This window comes from Thermobia domestica, chromosome 18 (genome assembly GCF_964235325.1).
Source record: "Thermobia domestica chromosome 18, izTheDome1.hap1.1, whole genome shotgun sequence".
Classification (NCBI taxonomy): Eukaryota; Metazoa; Arthropoda; class Insecta; order Zygentoma; family Lepismatidae; genus Thermobia; species Thermobia domestica.
Genome location: NC_137471.1, coordinates 110,459,509 through 110,478,779, shown reverse-complemented (window position 1 = coordinate 110,478,779; position 19,271 = coordinate 110,459,509).

Genomic DNA, 19,271 nt, shown 5'->3' with positions numbered 1-19,271 from the left:
TATAACAGATTTTCTCCCATAATATGTCTCATTGCCTCATAACAATATGGCTGACGAATGACAACCGAGGGGTAAGAACATGTACCATTCAGAACTACATACAGCGCACTCGGTATATGGTGCATTTTCTTTATTTCTTGATGAAAAAACAATAATTTTATAGTATTAAGGGTTGAAATTTTGCATCACCCTGTATATTTTTTCAACACAACTACCAAATATACTACCTAAGTGTTGCACACATGACGAAGGGGAAAGAAAATCTATAGATTACAACAAAAAATGTAAAAAATGAAGTTAGTACCTTTTGTTATACTTGAGGCAATTTAACCCTTGTAGGATTGATGAGACCACGTGACACTCATCTTAAGTCGAAAAAGTATGTCTTTAAACACTATTTTCTTCAATTTTCTTCAAAACTGTACTATTTGGTATAAATATGTTGTTAGGTAACATCTCAACAATATAACATATGTCATTTTTATATATATTATATTGTTCTGCATTGCACCTAACTACTATATACTAAAGGCTATATCTCCGAAACTTCTGCACATATTTTAACGAAATAAAGCTCAAATTGAAAGGCATTGCCCCCTTTATGATGTGAGTGCAAGCAGAGTCCTCTACCGTAGACGGGAATTTACCTTGAATATATCATATTTGGTACTTTCTAGCTGTTTTTTGCAGACTATAACAAATTATTTCCCATAATATGTCTCATTGCCTCATAACAATATGGCTGACGAATGACAACCGAGGAGTAAGAACATGTACCATTCAGAACTACATACAGCGCACTCGGTATATGGTGCATTTTCTTTATTTCTTGATGAAAAAACAATAATTTTATACTATTAAGGGTTGAAATTTTGCATCACCCTGTATATTTTTTCTACACAACTACCAAATATACTACCTAAGTGTTGCACACATGATAAAGGGGAAAGAAAATCTATAGATTACAACAAAAAATGTAAAAAATGAAGTTAGTACCTGTTGTTATACTTGAAGCAATTTAACCATTGCAGGATTGATGAGACCACGTGACACTCATCTTAAGTCGAAAAAGTATGTCTTCAAAAACTATTTTCTTCAATTTTCTTCAAAACTGTACTATTTGGTATAAATATGTTGTTAGGTAACATCTCAACAATATACCATATGTCATTTTTATATATATTATATTGTTGTGCATTGCACCTAACTACTATATACTAAAGGCTATATCTCCGAAACTTCTGCGCATATTTTAACGAAATAAAGCTCAAATTGAAAAGCATTGCCCCCTTTATGATGTGAGTGCAAGCAGAGTCCTCCACCGTAGACGGGAATTTACCTTGAATATATCATATTTGGTACTTTCTAACTGTTTTTTGCAGACTATAACAAATTATTTCCCATAATATGTCTCATTGCCTCATAACAATATGGCTGACGAATGACAACCGAGGAGTAAGAACATGTACCATTCAGAACTACATACAGCGCACTCGGTATATGGTGCATTTTCTTTATTTCTTGATGAAAAAACAATAATTTTATAGTATTAAGGGTTGAAATTTTGCATCACCCTGTATATTTTTTCAACACAACTACCAAATATACTACCTAAGTGTTGCACACATGACGAAGGGGAAAGAAAATCTATAGATTACAACAAAAAATGTAAAAAATGAAGTTAGTACCTGTTGTTATACTTGAAGCAATTTAACCCTTGCAGGATTGATGAGACCACGTGACACTCATCTTAAGTCGAAAAAGTATGTCTTCAAACACTATTTTCTTATATTTTCTTCAAAACTGTACTATTTGGTATAAATATGTTGTTAGGTAACATCTCAACAATATAACATATGTCATTTTTATATATATTATATTGTTGTGCATTGCACCTAACAACTATATACTAAAGGCTATATCTCGGAAACTTCTGCACATATTTTAACGAAATAAAGCTAAAATTGAAGAGCATTGCCCCCTTTATGATGTGAGTGCAAGCAGAGTCCTCTACCTTAGAAGGGAAGTTACCTTGTATATATCATATTTGGTACTTTCTAACTGTTTTTTGCAGAATATAACATATTTTCTCCCATAATATGTCTCATTGCCTCATAACAATATGGCTGACGAATGAGAACCGAGGGGTAAGAACATGTACCATTCAGAACTACATACATCGCACTCGGTATATGGTGCATTTTCTTTATTTCTTGATGAAAAAACAATAATTTTATACTATTAAGGGTTGAAGTTTTGCATCACCCTGTATATTTTTTCTACACAACTACCAAATATACTACCTAAGTGTTGCACACATGATAAAGGGGAAAGAAAATCTATAGATTACAACAAAAAATGTAAAAAATGAAGTTAGTACCTGTTGTTATACTTGAAGCAATTTAACCCTTGCAGGATTGATGTGACCACGTGACACTCATCTTAAGTCGAAAAAGTATGTCTTCAAACACTATTTTATTCAATTTTCTTCAAAACTGTCTTATTTGGTATAAATATGTTGTTAGGTAACATCTCAACAATATAACATATGTCATTTTTATATATATATAATTGTTGGGCATTGCACCTAACTACTATATACTAAAGGCTATATCTCCGAAACTTCTGCACATATTTTAACGAATTAAAGCTCAAATTGAAGAGCATTGCCCCCTTTATGATGTGAGTGCAAGCAGAGTCCTCTACCTTAGAAGGGAAGTTACCTTGTATATATCATATTTGGTACTTTCTAACTGTTTTTTGCAGAATATAACAGATTTTATCCCATAATATGTCTCATTGCCTCATAACAATATGGCTGACGAATGACAACCGAGGGGTAAGAACATGTACCATTCAGAACTACATACAGCGCACTCGGTATATGGTGCATTTTCTTTATTTCTTGATGAAAAAACAATAATTTTATAGTATTAAGGGTTGAAATTTTGCATCACCCTGTATATTTTTTCAACACAACTACCAAATATACTACCTAAGTGTTGCACACATGACGAAAAGGAAAGAAAATCTATAGATTACAACAAAAAATGTAAAAAATGAAGTTAGTACCTGTTGTTATACTTGAAGCAATTTAACCCTTGCAGGATTGATGAGACCACGTGACACTCATCTTAAGTCGAAAAAGTATGTCTTTAAACACTATTTTCTTCAATTTTCTTCAAAACTGTACTATTTGGTATAAATATGTTGTTAGGTAACATCTCAACAATATAACATATGTCATTTTTATATATATTATATTGTTGGGCATTGCACCTAACAACTATATACTAAAGGCTATATCTCCGAAACTTCTGCACATATTTTAACGAAATAAAGCTCAAATTGAAGAGCATTGCCCCCTTTATGATGTGAGTGCAAGCAGAGTCCTCTACCTTAGAAGGGAAGTTACCTTGTATATATCATATTTGGTACTTTCTAACTGTTTTTTGCAGAATATAACATATTTTATACCATAATATGTCTCATTGCCTCATAACAATATGGCTGACGAATGAGAACCGAGGGGTAAGAACATGTACCATTCAGAACTACATACATCACACTCGGTATATGGTGCATTTTCTTTATTTCTTGATGAAAAAACAATAATTTTATACTATTAAGGGTTGAAGTTTTGCATCACCCTGTATATTTTTTCTACACAACTACCAAATATACTACCTAAGTGTTGCACACATGATAAAGGGGAAAGAAAATCTATAGATTACAACAAAAAATGTAAAAAATGAAGTTAGTACCTGTTGTTATACTTGAAGCAATTTAACCCTTGCAGGATTGATGAGACCACGTGACACTCATCTTAAGTCGAAAAAGTATGTCTTCAAACACTATTTTCTTCAATTTTCTTCAAAACTGTCTTATTTGGTATAAATATGTTGTTAGGTAACATCTCAACAATATAACATATGTCATTTTTATATATATTATATTGTTGGGCATTGCACCTAACTACTATATACTAAAGGCTATATCTCCGAAACTTCTGCACATATTTTAACGAATTAAAGCTCAAATTGAAGAGCATTGCCCCCTTTATGATGTGAGTGCAAGCAGAGTCCTCTACCGTAGAAGGGAAGTTACCTTGTATATATCATATTTGGTACTTTCTAACTGTTTTTTGCAGAATATAACAGATTTTATCCCATAATATGTCTCATTGCCTCATAACAATATGGCTGACGAATGAGAACCGAGGGGTAAGAACATGTACCATTCAGAACTACATACATCGCACTCGGTATATGGTGCATTTTCTTTATTTCTTGATGAAAAAACAATAATTTTATACTATTAAGGGTTGAAGTTTTGCATCACCCTGTATATTTTTTCTACACAACTACCAAATATACTACCTAAGTGTTGCACACATGATAAAGGGGAAAGAAAATCTATAGATTACAACAAAAAATGTAAAAAATGAAGTTAGTACCTGTTGTTATACTTGAAGCAATTTAACCCTTGCAGGATTGATGTGACCACGTGACACTCATCTTAAGTCGAAAAAGTATGTCTTCAAACACTATTTTATTCAATTTTCTTCAAAACTGTCTTATTTGGTATAAATATGTTGTTAGGTAACATCTCAACAATATAACATATGTCATTTTTATATATATATAATTGTTGGGCATTGCACCTAACTACTATATACTAAAGGCTATATCTCCGAAACTTCTGCACATATTTTAACGAATTAAAGCTCAAATTGAAGAGCATTGCCCCCTTTATGATGTGAGTGCAAGCAGAGTCCTCTACCGTAGAAGGGAAGTTACCTTGTATATATCATATTTGGTACTTTCTAACTGTTTTTTGCAGACTATAACAAATTATTTCCCATAATATGTCTCATTGCCTCATAACAATATGGCTGACGAATGACAACCGAGGGGTAAGAACATGTACCATTCAGAACTACATACAGCGCACTCGGTATATGGTGCATTTTCTTTATTTCTTGATGAAAAAACAATAATTTTATAGTATTAAGGGTTGAAATTTTGCATCACCCTGTATATTTTTTCAACACAACTACCAAATATACTACCTAAGTGTTGCACACATGACGAAAAGGAAAGAAAATCTATAGATTACAACAAAAAATGTAAAAAATGAAGTTAGTACCTGTTGTTATACTTGAAGCAATTTAACCCTTGCAGGATTGATGAGACCACGTGACACTCATCTTAAGTCGAAAAAGTATGTCTTTAAACACTATTTTCTTCAATTTTCTTCAAAACTGTACTATTTGGTATAAATATGTTGTTAGGTAACATCTCAACAATATAACATATGTCATTTTTATATATATTATATTGTTGGGCATTGCACCTAACAACTATATACTAAAGGCTATATCTCCGAAACTTCTGCACATATTTTAACGAAATAAAGCTCAAATTGAAGAGCATTGCCCCCTTTATGATGTGAGTGCAAGCAGAGTCCTCTACCTTAGAAGGGAAGTTACCTTGTATATATCATATTTGGTACTTTCTAACTGTTTTTTGCAGAATATAACATATTTTATACCATAATATGTCTCATTGCCTCATAACAATATGGCTGACGAATGAGAACCGAGGGGTAAGAACATGTACCATTCAGAACTACATACATCACACTCGGTATATGGTGCATTTTCTTTATTTCTTGATGAAAAAACAATAATTTTATACTATTAAGGGTTGAAGTTTTGCATCACCCTGTATATTTTTTCTACACAACTACCAAATATACTACCTAAGTGTTGCACACATGATAAAGGGGAAAGAAAATCTATAGATTACAACAAAAAATGTAAAAAATGAAGTTAGTACCTGTTGTTATACTTGAAGCAATTTAACCCTTGCAGGATTGATGAGACCACGTGACACTCATCTTAAGTCGAAAAAGTATGTCTTCAAACACTATTTTCTTCAATTTTCTTCAAAACTGTCTTATTTGGTATAAATATGTTGTTAGGTAACATCTCAACAATATAACATATGTCATTTTTATATATATTATATTGTTGGGCATTGCACCTAACTACTATATACTAAAGGCTATATCTCCGAAACTTCTGCACATATTTTAACGAATTAAAGCTCAAATTGAAGAGCATTGCCCCCTTTATGATGTGAGTGCAAGCAGAGTCCTCTACCGTAGAAGGGAAGTTACCTTGTATATATCATATTTGGTACTTTCTAACTGTTTTTTGCAGAATATAACAGATTTTATCCCATAATATGTCTCATTGCCTCATAACAATATGGCTGACGAATGACAACCGAGGGGTAAGAACATGTACCATTCAGAACTACATACAGCGCACTCGGTATATGGTGCATTTTCTTTATTTCTTGATGAAAAAACAATAATTTTATAGTATTAAGGGTTGAAATTTTGCATCACCCTGTATATTTTTTCAACACAACTACCAAATATACTACCTAAGTGTTGCACACATGACGAAGGGGAAAGAAAATCTATAGATTACAACAAAAAATGTAAAAAATGAAGTTAGTACCTGTTGTTATACTTGAAGCAATTTAACCCTTGCAGGATTGATGAGACCACGTGACACTCATCTTAAGTCGAAAAAGTATGTCTTCAAACACTATTTTCTTCAATTTTCTTCAAAACTGTACTATTTGGTATAAATATGTTGTTAGGTAACATCTCAACAATATAACATATGTCATTTTTATATATATTATATTGTTGTGCATTGCACCTAACAACTATATACTAAAGGCTATATCTCGGAAACTTCTGCACATATTTTAACGAAATAAAGCTAAAATTGAAGAGCATTGCCCCCTTTATGATGTGAGTGCAAGCAGAGTCCTCTACCTTAGAAGGGAAGTTACCTTGTATATATCATATTTGGTACTTTCTAACTGTTTTTTGCAGAATATAACATATTTTATACCATAATATGTCTCATTGCCTCATAACAATATGGCTGACGAATGAGAACCGAGGGGTAAGAACATGTACCATTCAGAACTACATACATCGCACTCGGTATATGGTGCATTTTCTTTATTTCTTGATGAAAAAACAATAATTTTATACTATTAAGGGTTGAAGTTTTGCATCACCCTGTATATTTTTTCTACACAACTACCAAATATACTACCTAAGTGTTGCACACATGATAAAGGGGAAAGAAAATCTATAGATTACAACAAAAAATGTAAAAAATGAAGTTAGTACCTGTTGTTATACTTGAAGCAATTTAACCCTTGCAGGATTGATGTGACCACGTGACACTCATCTTAAGTCGAAAAAGTATGTCTTCAAACACTATTTTCTTCAATTTTCTTCAAAACTGTCTTATTTGGTATAAATATGTTGTTAGGTAACATCTCAACAATATAACATATGTCATTTTTATATATATATAATTGTTGGGCATTGCACCTAACTACTATATACTAAAGGCTATATCTCCGAAACTTCTGCACATATTTTAACGAATTAAAGCTCAAATTGAAGAGCATTGCCCCCTTTATGATGTGAGTGCAAGCAGAGTCCTCTACCGTAGAAGGGAAGTTACCTTGTATATATCATATTTGGTACTTTCTAACTGTTTTTTGCAGAATATAACAGATTTTATCCCATAATATGTCTCATTGCCTCATAACAATATGGCTGACGAATGACAACCGAGGGGTAAGAACATGTACCATTCAGAACTACATACAGCGCACTCGGTATATGGTGCATTTTCTTTATTTCTTGATGAAAAAACAATAATTTTATAGTATTAAGGGTTGAAATTTTGCATCACCCTGTATATTTTTTCAACACAACTACCAAATATACTACCTAAGTGTTGCACACATGACGAAGGGGAAAGAAAATCTATAGATTACAACAAAAAATGTAAAAAATGAAGTTAGTACCTGTTGTTATACTTGAAGCAATTTAACCCTTGCAGGATTGATGAGACCACGTGACACTCATCTTAAGTCGAAAAAGTATGTCTTTAAACACTATTTTCTTCAATTTTCTTCAAAACTGTACTATTTGGTATAAATATGTTGTTAGGTAACATCTCAACAATATAACATATGTCATTTTTATATATATTATATTGTTGGGCATTGCACCTAACAACTATATACTAAAGGCTATATCTCCGAAACTTCTGCACATATTTTAACGAAATAAAGCTCAAATTGAAGAGCATTGCCCCCTTTATGATGTGAGTGCAAGCAGAGTCCTCTACCTTAGAAGGGAAGTTACCTTGTATATATCATATTTGGTACTTTCTAACATTTTTTTGCAGAATATAACATATTTTATACCATAATATGTCTCATTGCCTCATAACAATATGGCTGACGAATGAGAACCGAGGGGTAAGAACATGTACCATTCAGAACTACATACATCACACTCGGTATATGGTGCATTTTCTTTATTTCTTGATAAAAAAAACAATAATTTTATACTATTAAGGGTTGAAGTTTTGCATCACCCTGTATATTTTTTCTACACAACTACCAAATATACTACCTAAGTGTTGCACACATGATAAAGGGGAAAGAAAATCTATAGATTACAACAAAAAATGTAAAAAATGAAGTTAGTACCTGTTGTTATACTTGAAGCAATTTAACCCTTGCAGGATTGATGAGACCACGTGACACTCATCTTAAGTCGAAAAAGTATGTCTTCAAACACTATTTTCTTCAATTTTCTTCAAAACTGTCTTATTTGGTATAAATATGTTGTTAGGTAACATCTCAACAATATAACATATGTCATTTTTATATATATTATATTGTTGGGCATTGCACCTAACTACTATATACTAAAGGCTATATATCCGAAACTTCTGCACATATTTTAACGAATTAAAGCTCAAATTGAAGAGCATTGCCCCCTTTATGATGTGAGTGCAAGCAGAGTCCTCTACCGTAGAAGGGAAGTTACCTTGTATATATCATATTTGGTACTTTCTAACTGTTTTTTGCAGAATATAACAGATTTTATCCCATAATATGTCTCATTGCCTCATAACAATATGGCTGACGAATGACAACCGAGGGGTAAGAACATGTACCATTCAGAACTACATACAGCGCACTCGGTATATGGTGCATTTTCTTTATTTCTTGATGAAAAAACAATAATTTTATAGTATTAAGGGTTGAAATTTTGCATCACCCTGTATATTTTTTCAACACAACTACCAAATATACTACCTAAGTGTTGCACACATGACGAAGAGGAAAGAAAATCTATAGATTACAACAAAAAATGTAAAAAATGAAGTTAGTACCTGTTGTTATACTTGAAGCAATTTAACCCTTGCAGGATTGATGAGACCACGTGACACTCATCTTAAGTCGAAAAAGTATGTCTTTAAACACTATTTTCTTCAATTTTCTTCAAAACTGTACTATTTGGTATAAATATGTTGTTAGGTAACATCTCAACAATATAACATATGTCATTTTTATATATATTATATTGTTGTGCATTGCACCTAACAACTATATACTAAAGGCTATATCTCCGAAACTTCTGCACATATTTTAACGAATTAAAGCTAAAATTGAAGAGCATTGCCCCCTTTATGATGTGAGTGCAAGCAGAGTCCTCTACCTTAGAAGGGAAGTTACCTTGTATACATCATATTTGGTACTTTCTAACTGTTTTTTGCAGAATATAACATATTTTATACCATAATATGTCTCATTGCCTCATAACAATATGGCTGACGAATGAGAACCGAGGGGTAAGAACATGTACCATTCAGAACTACATACATCGCACTCGGTATATGGTGCATTTTCTTTATTTCTTGATGAAAAAACAATAATTTTATACTATTAAGGGTTGAAGTTTTGCATCACCCTGTATATTTTTTCTACACAACTACCAAATATACTACCTAAGTGTTGCACACATGATAAAGGGGAAAGAAAATCTATAGATTACAACAAAAAATGTAAAAAATGAAGTTAGTACCTGTTGTTATACTTGAAGCAATTTAACCCTTGCAGGATTGATGTGACCACGTGACACTCATCTTAAGTCGAAAAAGTATGTCTTCAAACACTATTTTCTTCAATTTTCTTCAAAACTGTCTTATTTGGTATAAATATGTTGTTAGGTAACATCTCAACAATATAACATATGTCATTTTTATATATATATAATTGTTGGGCATTGCACCTAACTACTATATACTAAAGGCTATATCTCCGAAACTTCTGCACATATTTTAACGAATTAAAGCTCAAATTGAAGAGCATTGCCCCCTTTATGATGTGAGTGCAAGCAGAGTCCTCTACCGTAGAAGGGAAGTTACCTTGTATATATCATATTTGGTACTTTCTAACTGTTTTTTGCAGAATATAACAGATTTTATCCCATAATATGTCTCATTGCCTCATAACAATATGGCTGACGAATGACAACCGAGGGGTAAGAACATGTACCATTCAGAACTACATACAGCGCACTCGGTATATGGTGCATTTTCTTTATTTCTTGATGAAAAAACAATAATTTTATAGTATTAAGGGTTGAAATTTTGCATCACCCTGTATATTTTTTCAACACAACTACCAAATATACTACCTAAGTGTTGCACACATGACGAAGGGGAAAGAAAATCTATAGATTACAACAAAAAATGTAAAAAATGAAGTTAGTACCTGTTGTTATACTTGAAGCAATTTAACCCTTGCAGGATTGATGAGACCACGTGACACTCATCTTAAGTCGAAAAAGTATGTCTTCAAACACTATTTTCTTCAATTTTCTTCAAAACTGTCTTATTTGGTATAAATATGTTGTTAGGTAACATCTCAACAATATAACATATGTCATTTTTATATATATATAATTGTTGGGCATTGCACCTAACTACTATATACTAAAGGCTATATCTCCGAAACTTCTGCACATATTTTAACGAATTAAAGCTCAAATTGAAGAGCATTGCCCCCTTTATGATGTGAGTGCAAGCAGAGTCCTCTACCTTAGAAGGGAAGTTACCTTGTATATATCATATTTGGTACTTTCTAACTGTTTTTTGCAGAATATAACATATTTTATACCATAATATGTCTCATTGCCTCATAACAATATGGCTGACGAATGACAACCGAGGGGTAAGAACATGTACCATTCAGAACTACATACATCACACTCGGTATATGGTGCATTTTCTTTATTTCTTGATGAAAAAACAATAATTTTATACTATTAAGGGTTGAAGTTTTGCATCACCCTGTATATTTTTTCTACACAACTACCAAATATACTACCTAAGTGTTGCACACATGATAAAGGGGAAAGAAAATCTATAGATTACAACAAAAAATGTAAAAAATGAAGTTAGTACCTGTTGTTATACTTGAAGCAATTTAACCCTTGCAGGATTGATGAGACCACGTGACACTCATCTTAAGTCGAAAAAGTATGTCTTCAAACACTATTTTCTTCAATTTTCTTCAAAACTGTCTTATTTGGTATAAATATGTTGTTAGGTAACATCTCAACAATATAACATATGTCATTTTTATATATATTATATTGTTGGGCATTGCACCTAACTACTATATACTAAAGGCTATATATCCGAAACTTCTGCACATATTTTAACGAATTAAAGCTCAAATTGAAGAGCATTGCCCCCTTTATGATGTGAGTGCAAGCAGAGTCCTCTACCGTAGAAGGGAAGTTACCTTGTATATACCATATTTGGTACTTTCTAACTGTTTTTTGCAGAATATAACAGATTTTATCCCATAATATGTCTCATTGCCTCATAACAATATGGCTGACGAATGACAACCGAGGGGTAAGAACATGTACCATTCAGAACTACATACAGCGCACTCGGTATATGGTGCATTTTCTTTATTTCTTGATGAAAAAACAATAATTTTATAGTATTAAGGGTTGAAATTTTGCATCACCCTGTATATTTTTTCAACACAACTACCAAATATACTACCTAAGTGTTGCACACATGACGAAGGGGAAAGAAAATCTATAGATTACAACAAAAAATGTAAAAAATGAAGTTAGTACCTGTTGTTATACTTGAAGCAATTTAACCCTTGCAGGATTGATGAGACCACGTGACACTCATCTTAAGTCGAAAAAGTATGTCTTTAAACACTATTTTCTTCAATTTTCTTCAAAACTGTACTATTTGGTATAAATATGTTGTTAGGTAACATCTCAACAATATAACATATGTCATTTTTATATATATTATATTGTTGTGCATTGCACCTAACAACTATATACTAAAGGCTATATCTCCGAAACTTCTGCACATATTTTAACGAAATAAAGCTAAAATTGAAGAGCATTGCCCCCTTTATGATGTGAGTGCAAGCAGAGTCCTCTACCTTAGAAGGGAAGTTACCTTGTATATATCATATTTGGTACTTTCTAACTGTTTTTTGCAGAATATAACATATTTTATACCATAATATGTCTCATTGCCTCATAACAATATGGCTGACGAATGACAACCGAGGGGTAAGAACATGTACCATTCAGAACTACATACATCACACTCGGTATATGGTGCATTTTCTTTATTTCTTGATAAAAAAACAATAATTTTATACTATTAAGGGTTGAAGTTTTGCATCACCCTGTATATTTTTTCTACACAACTACCAAATATACTACCTAAGTGTTGCACACATGATAAAGGGGAAAGAAAATCTATAGATTACAACAAAAAATGTAAAAAATGAAGTTAGTACCTGTTGTTATACTTGAAGCAATTTAACCCTTGCAGGATTGATGAGACCACGTGACACTCATCTTAAGTCGAAAAAGTATGTCTTCAAACACTATTTTCTTCAATTTTCTTCAAAACTGTCTTATTTGGTATAAATATGTTGTTAGGTAACATCTCAACAATATAACATATGTCATTTTTATATATATTATATTGTTGGGCATTGCACCTAACTACTATATACTAAAGGCTATATATCCGAAACTTCTGCACATATTTTAACGAATTAAAGCTCAAATTGAAGAGCATTGCCCCCTTTATGATGTGAGTGCAAGCAGAGTCCTCTACCGTAGAAGGGAAGTTACCTTGTATATATCATATTTGGTACTTTCTAACTGTTTTTTGCAGAATATAACAGATTTTATCCCATAATATGTCTCATTGCCTCATAACAATATGGCTGACGAATGACAACCGAGGGGTAAGAACATGTACCATTCAGAACTACATACAGCGCACTCGGTATATGGTGCATTTTCTTTATTTCTTGATGAAAAAACAATAATTTTATAGTATTAAGGGTTGAAATTTTGCATCACCCTGTATATTTTTTCAACACAACTACCAAATATACTACCTAAGTGTTGCACACATGACGAAGGGGAAAGAAAATCTATAGATTACAACAAAAAATGTAAAAAATGAAGTTAGTACCTGTTGTTATACTTGAAGCAATTTAACCCTTGCAGGATTGATGAGACCACGTGATACTCATCTTAAGTCGAAAAAGTATGTCTTTAAACACTATTTTCTTCATTTTTCTTCAAAACTGTACTATTTGGTATAAATATGTTGTTAGGTAACATCTCAACAATATAACATATGTCATTTTTATATATATTATATTGTTGTGCATTGCACCTAACAACTATATACTAAAGGCTATATCTCGGAAACTTCTGCACATATTTTAACGAAATAAAGCTAAAATTGAAGAGCATTGCCCCCTTTATGATGTGAGTGCAAGCAGAGTCCTCTACCTTAGAAGGGAAGTTACCTTGTATATATCATATTTGGTACTTTCTAACTGTTTTTTGCAGAATATAACATATTTTATACCATAATATGTCTCATTGCCTCATAACAATATGGCTGACGAATGAGAACCGAGGGGTAAGAACATGTACCATTCAGAACTACATACATCGCACTCGGTATATGGTGCATTTTCTTTATTTCTTGATGAAAAAACAATAATTTTATACTATTAAGGGTTGAAGTTTTGCATCACCCTGTATATTTTTTCAACACAACTACCAAATATACTACCTAAGTGTTGCACACATGATAAAGGGGAAAGAAAATCTATAGATTACAACAAAAAATGTAAAAAATGAAGTTAGTACCTGTTGTTATACTTGAAGCAATTTAACCCTTGCAGGATTGATGTGACCACGTGACACTCATCTTAAGTCGAAAAAGTATGTCTTCAAACACTATTTTATTCAATTTTCTTCAAAACTGTCTTATTTGGTATAAATATGTTGTTAGGTAACATCTCAACAATATAACATATGTCATTTTTATATATATATAATTGTTGGGCATTGCACCTAACTACTATATACTAAAGGCTATATCTCCGAAACTTCTGCACATATTTTAACGAATTAAAGCTCAAATTGAAGAGCATTGCCCCCTTTATGATGTGAGTGCAAGCAGAGTCCTCTACCGTAGAAGGGAAGTTACCTTGTATATATCATATTTGGTACTTTCTAACTGTTTTTTGCAGAATATAACAGATTTTATCCCATAATATGTCTCATTGCCTCATAACAATATGGCTGACGAATGACAACCGAGGGGTAAGAACATGTACCATTCAGAACTACATACAGCGCACTCGGTATATGGTGCATTTTCTTTATTTCTTGATGAAAAAACAATAATTTTATAGTATTAAGGGTTGAAATTTTGCATCACCCTGTATATTTTTTCAACACAACTACCAAATATACTACCTAAGTGTTGCACACATGACGAAGGGGAAAGAAAATCTATAGATTACAACAAAAAATGTAAAAAATGAAGTTAGTACCTGTTGTTATACTTGAAGCAATTTAACCCTTGCAGGATTGATGAGACCACGTGACACTCATCTTAAGTCGAAAAAGTATGTCTTTAAACACTATTTTCTTCAATTTTCTTCAAAACTGTACTATTTGGTATAAATATGTTGTTAGGTAACATCTCAACAATATAACATATGTCATTTTTATATATATTATATTGTTGGGCATTGCACCTAACAACTATATACTAAAGGCTATATCTCCGAAACTTCTGCACATATTTTAACGAAATAAAGCTCAAATTGAAGAGCATTGCACCCTTTATGATGTGAGTGCAAGCAGAGTCCTCTACCTTAGAAGGGAAGTTACCTTGTATATATCATATTTGGTACTTTCTAACTGTTTTTTGCAGAATATAACATATTTTATACCATAATATGTCTCATTGCCTCATAACAATATGGCTGACGAATGAGAACCGAGGGGTAAGAACATGTACCATTCAGAACTACATACATCACACTCGGTATATGGTGCATTTTCTTTATTTCTTGATAAAAAAACAATAATTTTATACTATTAAGGGTTGAAGTTTTGCATCACCCTGTATATTTTTTCTACACAACTACCAAATATACTACCTAAGTGTTGCACACATGATAAAGGGGAAAGAAAATCTATAGATTACAACAAAAAATGTAAAAAATGAAGTTAGTACCTGTTGTTATACTTGAAGCAATTTAACCCTTGCAGGATTGATGAGACCACGTGACACTCATCTTAAGTCGAAAAAGTATGTCTTCAAACACTATTTTCTTCAATTTTCTTCAAAACTGTCTTATTTGGTATAAATATGTTGTTAGGTAACATCTCAACAATATAACATATGTCATTTTTATATATATATAATTGTTGGGCATTGCACCTAACTACTATATACTAAAGGCTATATCTCCGAAACTTCTGCACATATTTTAACGAATTAAAGCTCAAATTGAAGAGCATTGCCCCCTTTATGATGTGAGTGCAAGCAGAGTCCTCTACCGTAGAAGGGAAGTTACCTTGTATATATCATATTTGGTACTTTCTAACTGTTTTTTGCAGAATATAACAGATTTTATCCCATAATATGTCTCATTGCCTCATAACAATATGGCTGACGAATGACAACCGAGGGGTAAGAACATGTACCATTCAGAACTACATACAGCGCACTCGGTATATGGTGCATTTTCTTTATTTCTTGATGAAAAAACAATAATTTTATAGTATTAAGGGTTGAAATTTTGCATCACCCTGTATATTTTTTCAACACAACTACCAAATATACTACCTAAGTGTTGCACACATGACGAAGGGGAAAGAAAATCTATAGATTACAACAAAAAATGTAAAAAATGAAGTTAGTACCTGTTGTTATACTTGAAGCAATTTAACCCTTGCAGGATTGATGAGACCACGTGATACTCATCTTAAGTCGAAAAAGTATGTCTTTAAACACTATTTTCTTCATTTTTCTTCAAAACTGTACTATTTGGTATAAATATGTTGTTAGGTAACATCTCAACAATATAACATATGTCATTTTTATATATATTATATTGTTGTGCATTGCACCTAACAACTATATACTAAAGGCTATATCTCGGAAACTTCTGCACATATTTTAACGAAATAAAGCTAAAATTGAAGAGCATTGCCCCCTTTATGATGTGAGTGCAAGCAGAGTCCTCTACCTTAGAAGGGAAGTTACCTTGTATATATCATATTTGGTACTTTCTAACTGTTTTTTGCAGAATATAACATATTTTATACCATAATATGTCTCATTGCCTCATAACAATATGGCTGACGAATGAGAACCGAGGGGTAAGAACATGTACCATTCAGAACTACATACATCACACTCGGTATATTGTGCATTTTCTTTATTTCTTGATGAAAAAACAATAATTTTATACTATTAAGGGTTGAAGTTTTGCATCACCCTGTATATTTTTTCTACACAACTACCAAATATACTACCTAAGTGTTGCACACATGATAAAGGGGAAAGAAAATCTATAGATTACAACAAAAAATGTAAAAAATGAAGTTAGTACCTGTTGTTATACTTGAAGCAATTTAACCCTTGCAGGATTGATGAGACCACGTGACACTCATCTTAAGTCGAAAAAGTATGTCTTCAAACACTATTTTCTTCAATTTTCTTCAAAACTGTCTTATTTGGTATAAATATGTTGTTAGGTAACATCTCAACAATATAACATATGTCATTTTTATATATATTATATTGTTGGGCATTGCACCTAACTACTATATACTAAAGGCTATATATCCGAAACTTCTGCACATATTTTAACGAATTAAAGCTCAAATTGAAGAGCATTGCCCCCTTTATGATGTGAGTGCAAGCAGAGTCCTCTACCGTAGAAGGGAAGTTACCTTGTATATATCATATTTGGTACTTTCTAACTGTTTTTTGCAGAATATAACAGATTTTATCCCATAATATGTCTCATTGCCTCATAACAATATGGCTGACGAATGACAACCGAGGGGTAAGAACATGTACCATTCAGAACTACATACAGCGCACTCGGTATATGGTGCATTTTCTTTATTTCTTGATGAAAAAACAATAATTTTATAGTATTAAGGGTTGAAATTTTGCATCACCCTGTATATTTTTTCAACACAACTACCAAATATACTACCTAAGTGTTGCACACATGACGAAGGGGAAAGAAAATCTATAGATTACAACAAAAAATGTAAAAAATGAAGTTAGTACCTGTTGTTATACTTGAAGCAATTTAACCCTTGCAGGATTGATGAGACCACGTGACACTCATCTTAAGTCGAAAAAGTATGTCTTTAAACACTATTTTCTTCAATTTTCTTCAAAACTGTACTATTTGGTATAAATATGTTGTTAGGTAACATCTCAACAATATAACATATGTCATTTTTATATATATTATATTGTTGTGCATTGCACCTAACAACTATATACTAAAGGCTATATCTCCGAAACTTCTGCACATATTTTAACGAAATAAAGCTAAAATTGAAGAGCATTGCCCCCTTTATGATGTGAGTGCAAGCAGAGTCCTCTACCTTAGAAGGGAAGTTACCTTGTATATATCATATTTGGTACTTTCTAACTGTTTTTTGCAGAATATAACATATTTTATACCATAATATGTCTCATTGCCTCATAACAATATGGCTGACGAATGAGAACCGAGGGGTAAGAACATGTACCATTCAGAACTACATACATCACACTCGGTATATGGTGCATTTTCTTTATTTCTTGATAAAAAAACAATAATTTTATACTATTAAGGGTTGAAGTTTTGCATCACCCTGTATATTTTTTCTACACAACTACCAAATATACTACCTAAGTGTTGCACACATGATAAAGGGGAAAGAAAATCTATAGATTACAACAAAAAATGTAAAAAATGAAGTTAGTACCTGTTGTTATACTTGAAGCAATTTAACCCTTGCAGGATTGATGAGACCACGTGACACTCATCTTAAGTCGAAAAAGTATGTCTTCAAACACTATTTTCTTCAATTTTCTTCAAAACTGTCTTATTTGGTATAAATATGTTGTTAGGTAACATCTCAACAATATAACATATGTCATTTTTATATATATATAATTGTTGGGCATTGCACCTAACTACTATATACTAAAGGCTATATCTCCGAAACTTCTGCACATATTTTAACGAATTAAAGCTCAAATTGAAGAGCATTGCCCCCTTTATGATGTGAGTGCAAGCAGAGTCCTCTACCGTAGAAGGGAAGTTACCTTGTATATATCATATTTGGTACTTTCTAACTGTTTTTTGCAGAATATAACAGATTTTATCCCATAATATGTCTCATTGCCTCATAACAATATGGCTGACGAATGACAACCGAGGGGTAAGAACATGTACCATTCAGAACTACATACAGCGCACTCGGTATATGGTGCATTTTCTTTATTTCTTGATGAAAAAACAATAATTTTATAGTATTAAGGGTTGAAATTTTGCATCACCCTGTATATTTTTTCAACACAACTACCAAATATACTACCTAAGTGTTGCACACATGACGAAGGGGAAAGAAAATCTATAGATTACAACAAAAAATGTAAAAAATGAAGTTAGTACCTGTTGTTATACTTGAAGCAATTTAACCCTTGCAGGATTGATGAGACCACGTGACACTCATCTTAAGTCGAAAAAGTATGTCTTTAAACACTATTTTCTTCAATTTTCTTCAAAACTGTACTATTTGGTATAAATATGTTGTTAGGTAACATCTCAACAATATAACATATGTCATTTTTATATATATTATATTGTTGTGCATTGCACCTAACAACTATATACTAAAGGCTATATCTCGGAAACTTCTGCACATATTTTAACGAAATAAAGCTAAAATTGAAG